We start from the raw sequence: 11967 nt of genomic DNA, 5'->3' as shown, positions 1-11967 counted from the left end.
ACAGGCAGAAAGAGTGAAATGAGGAAGAGGAGAAATAGTGTAGGGAACATGGAGGAAGGGCGGCAGTGCTGACGGGAGCAGAGAGAAAGTCGGGGTGACAATGGAGAGGAGAGAACAGGTGGCTCGAGGGCTCGAAGGGAGGATGTGAGCCTGAGAAACTGCTCCTCACACATTCAGCTGTTCACTTGGGGTGTGAAGAAATAGATGGGCCATTTTTTAATACGCTGTTAGGTTTCTCTCTCTTCTTTTTTAAAAAAATCCAACCTGCCCTTTCTTTGTCTTGACACATATACACAAAGTTAAGATGTCATGGGGGCGGGAATCATTTATTCCACTTACAACATGGAAATACCTTTCTGAATTACGTATCGTTTTGCCAACAGGCCCTATTTTGAACCAACACCTACCTGACCCTCAGAGTAAAGCACGGGCCTCACGCCTACCACCACATACGGCACGTTAGCAGACAACTCTAAGGTCAGCCTGCACATTTGCTTAATGATTTTAATCAAGTCATTTAGTCCAGTCAACAAATATTCACTGAGCCTCTGCAGTGCTGAATAAGACACAGCTCCTGCACTCAGGAGCTTCGATTCAATAGGGAACTAGAACAGACAAGCCACCATGCAAGAGTGAAGAGGCTGGTAGGTGCCAAGTGGTGGCACAAGCCACGCACAGCCTCCAGACAGGGGCAGGATCAGTTTGAACTGGGCCAGCAGGAAATGCATTTGAGAAGCAGCCATTCGAGTGGGCTATTCAAAGGGGTGGGTCAAGTAAATGCAGGATGGCTCGAGAAAGGGTGGAGGGGAGGACAGAGCAGAGGAAGTATTGACCAGTGAAAATTACCGCACACACGGATTCCTGCTGGTAAGCCATGATAAACAGTTGCCAGGACCATGCGCGGAGACCTTGACTCCACAACAGGAGAGACAGGAGGAATGGAAAGGAAGGGACAAATTGAAGGAGGCTGCGCAGGGAGCACTGCAACACTCAACAGCCAACTGGATGTAGGAGTGTGAAGAGGAGACAAGTCAGAATAACCCAAGAGAGCAAAAGCAGGTCATAGAGAGGATGATGACAGCACGAAAATCATGACAGATGTACCAAGAGGGACATGATGTCTCTCTCCCCTGTGGGATGCTTTTCTGATGATGGATAACCTGGACCTACCCCGAGAAAACTCCAGACAAACCCAAGTTAAAGGGTATTCTACAAAATAAACAGCATGGCCCTTCCAACGTGTCAAGGTCATGAAAGACAAAGAATGACTGAGGAACTGCCCAGAATAAAGGAAGTTAATGAGGCAAGACAACTAGCACAGTACAAGACCCTGGACCTGGATCCTGGACCAGGAAGAGGCTTTTTTTTTTTTAAGATTTTTTTTCCTTCTTTCGCTCTAAAGAACATTATTAGGACTCTTGGTGACACCTGAATAAGGTTTGTAGATTGGATAATAGTACAGAATCGATGTCAATGTTTTGATTTTGATGTTTGTTATGCAAGAAAATGCCCTTGTATTTTTTAGGAAATATACACTAAAGTATTTGAGGGTGGAGGTAAAGGGGCATCGTGTCCATAACTTACTCTGAAGGTTCAAAAAAAATCACAACACATGTATGTGTGTGTGCATGCTTGTGTATGTGTGTAGAAAAAGAGAGCGAATGTGTGAGAAAGAAAAAGCAAGTGTGGTGAATAGTTATTATTTATAGAATTTGGATGAAAAGTATATAGAAATTATTTAAATGATTCTTGCAATTTTTCTGTAAATCTGAAATATTTCAAAATAAAAAGTTAACAGGGGAAAAAAGATTAAGGAAGCTAGGATGAAGAGCTGTTTAGAGACAAAAGAGCTGGGCTTCTGGGTATTAAATTCTGAATGGGATTCAGAAAGCTGGAAATGGAGGTTTGAAGGCGTCTGGGGGGGCTGAGTAAAACCTGGTTAAAAGCAGAGCTCGAAGGCAGATTGCCAGGGCTGCTCTCTCAGTTCGCTCCTTAACAACCAGCAGTAGTAACAATTGCTTAAGTTATTCTCATTTCTCTCTGCTTCAATTTCTTCACTCCATAACAGCAACGATAAGGCTATCTGCCTCACAGATGTGGAGCGAGGATTGAAGGACATGATAACAAGAGAACCACGGTGCCCCGTGAGGCACAAGGCACAACTGTCCATTAGCGACTAATGTTGGCCCTGAGATGGGGTTGATGCTGGGAGAAGGGAGGAGGCCAGGTAAGAAAAAGGCCCAGGACAGGATCCCACTGAACCTCCCATTCAGAAGTCAGGAAGAGAAAGGAGGTAAGTGAGGTCTGAGTTGCCCCCGAAGAGGCAGCGACAAGGAGACGCCGGAAGAGAGAGGCCGGGAAAAAGGGTGCCCGCTGGCACCAGATACGGGGCAGAGACCAAGGAGCAGGGAGACAGGGTACAGGCCTCAGCTCTGCAACCTGGACACCTCTGCTGGAGCCCTACTCGACAGCAGTTTCAACAGAAAGGTGGGGCTGAGGCCAGAAGGAGTAAGTGGGCAGTCCGAGGCGGGGAAACCTGAGGACAGTTCAACAGAGGCGCAGGGTGCAGAACTGCGCTGCCCAATCCAGCAGCCGTCAGCCCCAGGTGACTATTTCAATTGAATTTAAATTAATTGAAATTTTACAAAAATCAGAAATTTAGTTGCTCGGTCACACTTGCCACATTTCACGTGCTCAGCAGTCACATCTGACTACTGGTGACTATATGGCTACTAGTGACAATACGGCTAGTGACCACCACGCTGGACAGCACAGATACAAAACACTTCCATCACTGCAGACAGTTCTCTTGGATGGAGCTGGGACTCTAGCACAATTTCTTTTACTATGAGAAGATGATTTGAATATAGGGTGGAGTGAGGGCTGGGGCAGAGTAAGGAGGGACCAAAGAAATTAGAGAAAGGGAATAACAAATGGAGCAAGTTCCCAAAAGAGGCAAGGAGGAAGGGGAAAAGTCCAGACAAAGTGTGCAACACATGTGAGTTAATCTTGGGTAAGGGACTGATAGACATTTCCTTCCTCAGAGGGAGGAAATAAAGAAGGACAAAGATGGGTAAAAAAGAATTCTTGGGGTGGTAAGGAGGGTACAGTGGGAACTAACATTAAAGCAGAAGGCAGTAAACTCCAATGTAAACATTCTTAATCTCATGAATGAAAAAAGGCTGTCTCCAGAAAGGAAACTGACTGGAAGTTTAAGGAATGGAAAAGTCTGGCATAACCTCTAATGGAATGCAGCTGGGAGTTCATAAAAGATGGATTTTTTTTTCACAGAAAAGTAAGACCTAGGTGAAATTAGAGCTAGCATAAGTTTACAGTGGAACCAGTGCAAAGGTCTTTGTGATAACTTGGCAGACTGGGAGAAGGAAAAGCAGATGATGAGGGTGATTTTGGATTGAGGACTGGAATATGAGAAGTCCAACACGTTAAGACAAAGGATTCTGGGATTCTGGACAAAACCGAAATGGCTGGAACGTATACACTCCAAATAGATAAACAGAGACATAAAGGGATTGGAACAGTAAGTGATTACGGGACCAGAGTCTTCAGTGACGGTTAGTCTGGTGCAGTTAAGTGGAAAGAATCGGCGAAGCAAACTGACATCCAAGTTCCAGATCTTGAAGGTGGAAAAAATTCCCATGACTCAACAAGTTCAAGAAGTGAGTGGCTCAAGTAAAGTAGAAATCAAGGCCATAGATGTTGATGTTGAGGACCTTGATGAACTTCAAGATCAGTGAATTAATAGAGCCTCAACAGTGATGCCAAAGTCACCAGCAAGAGACAAGGTAGAGAACAGAACCAAGTTAGTTGTTCATGTTTGTTTCTTTGTTAATTTTTTTGTAGCATCAAGTGAAGTGATTCCCAAACCTGGGCATACATCAGAATTACCTGGTGAACTCTCTTTTCCCTCCCCATCTTCCCTCCCCTTCTGTTTCCTTCTTTTTGGGTTTGTTTTTAAAATAAAAATGTTTAGGTCTTGCCCACCTGATGATTCTAATGCGGTATGTTTAGGAGAGTCTAAAGAGCTGCGTTTTTCAAAGTGCTCCAGGTGATTCTGAGGAGCCACCACGTTTGGCAAGCGCTGATTCAGAAGATAAGGAGGGTATAGGGCACAAGCAGACAGCATGACATGTTGCGAGAAGACTCTGTTAGGGATGGGTTAATGGTCTGGAGGCAGCACTGAGAAGCAAGGGGAAGCCCAGTCCCTGCACCGATTGAGATGGGAGAGGGCTGTTCTGAGGGAAGTTGTTCACTCAGGCTCTGGAGCTAGGGGACGGACAGGTGATGGACTCAGCTACAGCAAAATGAAAACAAAGGCATGTGGCTGCAGGATGTAAGAAACAAGAGACTGCAAGGCAGGTTGGAGACACACAGGTTAGCAGCCTGCAGGACAGGAGGCTGAACAGTTTGTTATTAAGGGATCCAAGTGTAATGAGGTGTGATTCATTAAAGGGTCTGTAGGGCTTAGCGGCTGGATTCTTGGGCAGTAAGGATTTTTCTATCTGAACGCTATCAGATTTCTAATATGTAAACCATTACAGATTATTAAACCTTCGGGTAAACAAGCTTGCAGAAGCTTATTCATTAACATTGAAAAATCTGTCTTCCCAACACACATTTTTATACAGATGAAATCAGACTGGAAGGAATATCAAGGTTTGCTTTCGAGCAGAAAGACAGATGGGGCAACCCCAAACCTGTGAGAGGGACAGGGCATTCCCTCCCTTCGCTCTCCCAGGAAGAGGGGAATTTATGAACTGAGAACACAGAAAGGGGCCCCAGCCAATGTTAAGAACAGAAGAGGTGACACAGATGACTGAGTCTCAGGAGCACAGCTACGCTCACCCGCCCCCCACATCCCCCAATGGGTAAACGCTAGGGATGTTTCTCAGTAAAGAACATATTTACTTTCACAAACCCAACTCATTTAAAGAGCAAGCTGCAAGTGTTCGCCCCTGCTTCTGAGACAGCTGCACTTCTGTAGGTTCAAATCTGCTTACTCCTATGAAATAATTTCTAACACTGACATACACAGACTTTAAGATGAGGGCGTGAGCGCAGCCAGGCACACACGCACGCGCGCGCACACACACAACCTCGTGCATATTGAAGAAATGACTCACTTCATTTGCTGCTGCCTCTGCCACTATTGGGTTTTGATTCTACCTGTTCAAATACAAAGTTTCCTATTAGATTAACTACAGGGAAGAACTCAGGAGTCTGAACCCTGATTTTGGGCATGACTTTAGAGCACTCAAGAGGCTTTAACCTGGGCATCAGGAGAATCCACTCTCTCATATGCTTTCTCTCCGTAATCTTTCACAAAACGGTAACATATCTCACCACTTTGAGAGCCAATTAATGGAAACCCCTGGTAGAAGAAACAAGGCTAAGCCTCGTATGTCCTGTACCTGCGGTACTTGGGGGCCCCTTCTCAGCTCACCGTAAGACGGCACAACAGCACCCTGGAGCTTCAAAGAACCCGAGCCCCTCCTTTTAAAGATGAGAAAGGGGTGGGGAGGGGGCAGAGAGGTGAACCCGCCCAAGGTCACTCTGCTCTGAGTAACGGGACGGCTGACTTGGCACTGCCCCCTGGCAATCCGTGCTCCACCCCAGCTCCCCCAAACAGTCCCTCGGGGCTTCCGCTGGATTGCTAGCATGCAACCTCCCCCGGCCCCCGCAAAAATGCAACGCCAGTCGCGCTCGGTGCCCAACTTCATCCCTTCGCGTCAGCATGCAGTTAAACCCTCCGGCCGGCAGCAGGTCACATGAGCGTCAGCTCTCTCTCCCCCGAGCCCGGCCCCCCGGCGGCCGCCCCAAGGTCACCGGCTGGCCCGGGGAGCTCCCGCCTCGGGCGACGGGAGACGGCAGGGCGGGGGCCCGGGGCGCGGCACTCACCGGCGCGGGGGGCGGGCGCGCCGCGGCTGCCCATGTCCTCGCCGGCGCGGCTGGGTGCGGCGGCCGCTGGCGCTGGCTGTGCTAGGCGCCCGGCTGCGGGCCCGCGCCGCGGGGAGCGCCGTCCAATCAGCGCGCGCCTGCCGCCTGGCCCGGCGCGCGGCCCGGCCGGGTTCGCGGCTCCCGGGGGGCGCGAGCAGCCGCGCGCCGCCCGAGCGGCTTCCGGGCGCGTTGCCTGGACGCGGTTGCCGTGGCAGCCCGAGCTGGAGGCTTTCCCCGCGCCCGCGCCCAGCCCCGCGGCGCCGCCCCTCCTCCCTCCGCTTTCCCACACCCAAAATAGCCTCTCCTCCCGCTGCTGTTTCCCACCCAGCTCGCAGCCCAGCCGCTCGGAGTCGGCGGGCGGGGATTTCGCTTATTGGAAAATAAGTCCTCTTGTAGGGCTGGTTGACTTGAAGAGAGGGGTGTTGAAATGGTGCCTGATTAAGATAATAGCCATGGTGCCTGCCCTGTAATTCTCTTCAGAGCCCTAACATCCGTTATTTACCAGACCTCTTTCCCACAGAAAGCGTTATTATCTACCCCCATCCCCTTCCAAATCGAGAAGTTATTTTATGAGGCCACCGTCTGGGAAACAGCTTGCGCGTTGACGCCCCACCTGTGCAGCGGAACTAACTAACCCTCGAGGCGGCCAAGTGTCATCTAATGAATCACCTTGACACCGGCCACTGGGACCAAGGATCCGGTCTCATGGCAGCAGGCACGACGCAAGAAAGAACTGCTACCACCCCTCTTCTTCACATCCCTTCCTCCTCCCTTCTGCCTCGCCCGCCTCCTAGGGCGTCCTAACTCTTTGCACCTTCCTCTCAATGTGCATTCTGAGCAGGATACACACGCCGATCCACTCAGAAATTTGCTTCCTCTCTGTGGACGGGATTTAAGCAGAGTTGGGGACCCCCACCTACGCCCACCTCCGATTCATACCTCTTTCGTGTCGCTAGTATTTACCCAGGAAGGGTGTTCCTATCCGTCTCCTCCACCAGCCACAGCCTCTCCGACCCAGGGAAAGGGGGAATTTGGTAGAAAGACCCTGGGCTGTGGAGTCAGGCTGAGTTGTTCTGGAGTCCTCTCTCCAGCAGTTACTTCTATGTGGTCTTGGATATTCTGTTTCCATACCTATAAAACGGGATACTATCCCCACAAAGGGCTAATGCATCCATAACATTCAGTGAACAATGCTTATTGGATGCTTGTCAAACTCTAGGAACTGTGCATACACAATGGTGAAAAAGAAAAAGAGACAGGAATCTCTGCTCTCATAGAGCTTACAGCCGGAAACACATCAGTCAAATAACCACAGACAGCATGAAACTGACATTGTGATAAGGAGAGTGCATGAGCTTGAGAACTATGGTGTGGAGATCTGACCTAGGAGCATCCCTTTAGCTCAGTGATTATTCTTTCCTTTCTTCCCTTTGATTCCCACTGCCTGGCACATGGTACGCACTCAGTAAATGTATATGGAATTGAATCCTACGTCATCCTGATAACAGTATCACTCAGTTCCCCACTGACTTTCTCCCACTGAAAATATATTTGAAACATGCATAACTCTCTGCTATGTCTGGAAAGACATGCAGGTCTTACGGGAAAGTACTCATTCAAACCCAGAGCCCACCATCAAGAGTCCCAAGAAAGGTTCAAAATGTTCCTTGCCTGTCCCCATTGGGTTGCCTTCCAGAGTGTAAGGTGTACATCTCAGATGGGCACATGAAAGTCCCCTCTGCCTCATTTCTTCCACCCCCCGCCCTTACTATTCCACGCTCTCCCCTGGTCCCAGCTCCATTCTGCCACTCTCCCTTGATTCAGAGCTGCAGGGCACCCATTCCTGGCTTCCTAGGAGAATGGCAGCAATCCTTATAATCCTCAGAGTAGAGCATCTGCAAAACAGAGGGAACTCCCTCCTGTACTTCTGCTGTCCTTCAAAGCATAACTTTATGCTGTAATTGCCACAAGATTCCATCACTCTCAAGGGTAGAGAAGAAGAGGACCTGGTAAATGAGGGCCCTTGCTACGTACACACACCATTTTATTCTGGCTGACTTTAATTTCCTTTTAAAAAAATCATATCAATTAGCATAAACAGAATCCCAAAATTTAAAAGATTCATTAGTAAGAAGACAAATAATTGTAGCTCTTGCAAACTCAGAATTCCTCAGTAGGAATCCTGAAGTTTCATAGTAGAGCCACGACTTCCCACTTCTGACCTTGTCTTCCCCCCTGTTCAGGTGACATGTTTTGAATCCTGAGGAGACACAGTGCACAATGATTTAAGCCTACCTTAATTTTTTTCCAACTCAAACTATTTCTGTAGGATAAATTTCAAAGAACTATCTGTTTTTCCAGAATTGTTTGATTGTGACTCATTACAGGAAATGGATTTTTTTTTTTTGCGGTACGTGGGCCTCTCACTGTTGTGGCCTTTCCCGTTGCGGAGCACAGGCTCCGGACGCGCAGGCTCAGCAGCCATGGCTCACGGGCCCAGCTGCTCCGCGGCCCAGCTGCTCTGCTCTGTGGAATCTTCCCGGACCAGGGCACGAACCCGCGTCCCCTGCATCGGCAGGCGGACTCTCAACCACTGCGCCACCAGGGAAGTCCTTTCGTGGGTATTTTTGAGTTACTGGACTGCTGTGGGTTAAGAAAAGACTGGCTGCCAGAGAAATGCAGGAGGAGGTGTGGGTCACTCTTTAGAGAAGTTTAGGGAAGGTGAGAAATAAGGTCAACAGAGAGGTTTTTAGTGCTAAGCGAACATTTTCAAGATAGGAGAAAATATGCTTTGCATTTATATGTGCTGCTGGAGTCATGAAGAACCAGAGAGCACAATACATCATTTGGCACTGACTAACTCAATCTAAATTCTGCCCCTAATTTCATCATCACCATATCCATTTCCTTTTAAAAAATCTTTCATCAAATAAGAGAAATCTTACATTGAACAAAGGTGGGGTTCAGACCGTGGGACATTATTCTCTTAATAATCAGTTAATAAAATATGTGTTATTCTTTATGACTTTTCTTTGGTGGTTTTCTTTGTTGATAATAGTAACATCTTAGAATTAAGGAAATCCCTTGTTTTCCTCTTTTATATGTAAAAATAATGGGTTTTTCACGTTTTGAGTAAACTGTAATTGACTTATCTGTTTTTGCTAATAACTTCCCTTCATGTGTTAGCTAATTCAAATATGATGTTTTGCTTATGGATTTGTTGGTATCTATCCATCTCACAAGGTTTTTTTAAAGTAATTATAATTAGGGCGCAACCAGCAGGGGAGCGTAAAATATTGGAAGACTCTTCCTAGTAGTGTAGTAGTGTTAACTTAGGAGGTGTTATCTATGTCTTAACTTAGGTAATTGCTGGTGTACATAGCAGGGTGAAGGCAGCCTGAGTTGTGTTGAAACAGCAAACAACTGAGCCTTAACATAATACTACTCACTACAGAGTGAAATCTGGAATAAAGGAGGATTTATCCAAAGAGTTTATGGCCAGAAGTTCTAGAATAACCTAATAATTAAACTGATTCATCCAAAACCCATTTCATTGGCAAGGTGAGGGAGCACTGTAGAAAATTCCATTTCACATTGATTTTTTTTTCAAACTGATGCAAAATATTTATTCCAAGTTAGTTATTTTATGCAGTAGTTTTCCCCCTCAACAGACTTGTGATAACCACATCTTTTAAATCTGTAAATAATGTTATCAAAATAATCTTAATCTTTGAGATCTCACAAAAATGTATATTTTACAATCCACCCTGAACATCAAGGCTGCAAGAAGAACACATTTCCTATATCCAAATATTTTACAGCTGTACCCAGAAAGAAAAAAAAAAAGGAAAAAACCATATACGCTGGGTTAAGGGCTAATGTTACCCGAGCAGCCAGAAATAAAATAAAATATCCAAATTATTAGCATTAATTTAATACAGTTATAACTTCAACAGTCACTTTGTCATTGACAGTGATTGCTTGAGCACAGGGGTGAGTGCCCCAAGGGCTGGTAGTAGAAGCTGCTGTTGCAGACCCGCGTCTCCTCCTCTCTGCCCTGCCAGCTCCCACCTGTGCATCGCGCCCCATATATACTGTGTGTATGTGTGTGTGTTTTAAAAATCTTTCCCACCACACAAAGTTCTATTAAGCGGATAACAGGGAAGAACAACAACAAAAGCTAAACAAGCCAATCGCTCGCTCTCTCTTTGGGATATGATTATTTCCCTTGTGCATGAAGTATTTAACAACAACATAAGAAAAAGAAAAGGAAAAGGACGATTTCTTCTGTATAACCCCTAAACACACAAGCCGAGTTTACTGGGTCAGATTTAACAGTAAGCATTTATATGCCTACTTCCAGGCATCGTCATCATATGCTTCACTGCTACTTGTTTCTGTGTCGTCTGAGTCCTCAAACTGCTTTACAAGTGTTTCTCCAAGGGGAGAACAGGCTAGAACTCTGGCTCTGCAAGAAGCCATTCTTCCCAAAGTCATTTCTTCTCAGCTCCTCTGTCTTCATGTGGAACTCTCTGAGTTCATCCTCTGTGAGGGGAAGGCAATTCTCATCTTTTTCAGGATACTCCTGCCATCCCATTGCTTTCAATAACCTGTGCTCTGCTTCCAAAGAGTGAGAGAGGACCTCCCCTTCGTCTTCTACGGGGAGAGCAAGACAATTCTGATGACAGCCTTCCTCTCCATTTTCTTTTGGGTCAGGTGTGCTGTTGTCCTCTGAATCCTCCAGCTTCTCAGTCTCTGCTCTCTGAGAAGTCTCCATTCCGGTCATCCTTCAGAGTCTTCAGGAACTCGCTCTTCCTGTCAGTAGTTCGGCAGGTCAACTTGGTCAGACGAGAGGAGCTGATCTCAGTCGGAGGAGTGGTGCTGGCGGGGACTCTCTTTGGGAGAGCTTGAAACTATACCACCAGCCAGTACTACTGGTTTGGTAACAGAGATTGGACTGGTAAAAGCAGACTCCCAGCTAGAGGAAAGGGATCCTGATTTGTGTTCCATTCTGTTAGCTTTCCATGCACTGGGCTTGGATGGAGGTGGTACAGGCTTAGGAACCAGGTTCTTATAGACACTTGGAACCATGGTTGACAATTTGTTTCCGTTTGCATGGTGAGATCCTGGTGAGGTGAATGCAGCAGAGAAGGCAGCAGCAGGATCTTGTTTGTAAACTTTTTTGATGTCTAGCATTTTGGAGGGCTGCTTGGCACTAGGTGGGTTTTCCCACACTCCAGAAGGGGTCCCAATAGGTCTGCATGGCTGACTCTGTTTGTCAGCTTCTGGATTCAAAGAAGGAAAGTCGTCTTCTTCAAACTGCAACCCTTCCACCTTATCATCTTTCTTCTCTTCCCTAATCTCTGTAGCTGGCTTTTCCTGAAAGGCACAGCCTTTCCGGGAGTGGAAGCTGCCATTCCAGTGGCGATGGTTCCCTGTGCCACCCCACTACGCTGGCTCATGCCGTCGTGACCTCGGGAAGAGCCGTGCCAACCAGATAGGTTCCCTGTGATTCCAGCATATGCTCCCTTAGAGACACCAGAGTCCACGGAATCATGGCGGAATAGGGAGGGCTGGGGCCAGGAATCTCCTGTCGTTCATAGAGGTCCATTGTTAGAAAAGCCATCAGAGGAATTATGTCGACGACGGCTTACTCCAAGTCTACCATCTCCTCAGGGTAGGTGCTCTCCGTGGTTTTCAAAGGTGGCCGTAGGTGACTTAGCTGACTGTGGTGCTGAGAAATTTAGCCAAGCAGGAACAAAGTCATGCTGCACCATTTAGGTCCAGTGTCTCTCTTCAACAAGGTGAGGCATCCAACCTCATGGCCAGGATCCCAGAGTGTAACCTCTGTGGTCCTGTTTCCTGAACTCCTTGAGTCTGCCAGCTGGATTTCCACGAGGTTCTCTTGTTAAAAGGGTACTTAAAATTAGGCTGGCCTGCAGCACAGCTTATGATGAAACACAAAGAAGCCAGGCTCTGTGTGGATGGATTTCTCAGTCCCCTCAGTTGCTC

The 11967-nt window shown here is 47.2% G+C and overlaps 1 pseudogene; it reads right to left on the bottom strand.

The window, feature by feature from the left end:
- Positions 1-10308: 10308 nt before the first annotated feature.
- On the bottom strand, positions 10309-11732 carry LOC136119386 (vasculin-like protein 1 pseudogene; annotated as a pseudogene).
- Positions 11733-11967: the final 235 nt, after the last annotated feature.

This window comes from Phocoena phocoena, chromosome 2 (assembly GCF_963924675.1).
Source record: "Phocoena phocoena chromosome 2, mPhoPho1.1, whole genome shotgun sequence".
In the NCBI taxonomy this organism is placed as follows: Eukaryota; Metazoa; Chordata; class Mammalia; order Artiodactyla; family Phocoenidae; genus Phocoena; species Phocoena phocoena.
Note: the sequence above shows the minus strand (reverse complement) of the source record. Positions and strands in the feature narration are given on the sequence as shown.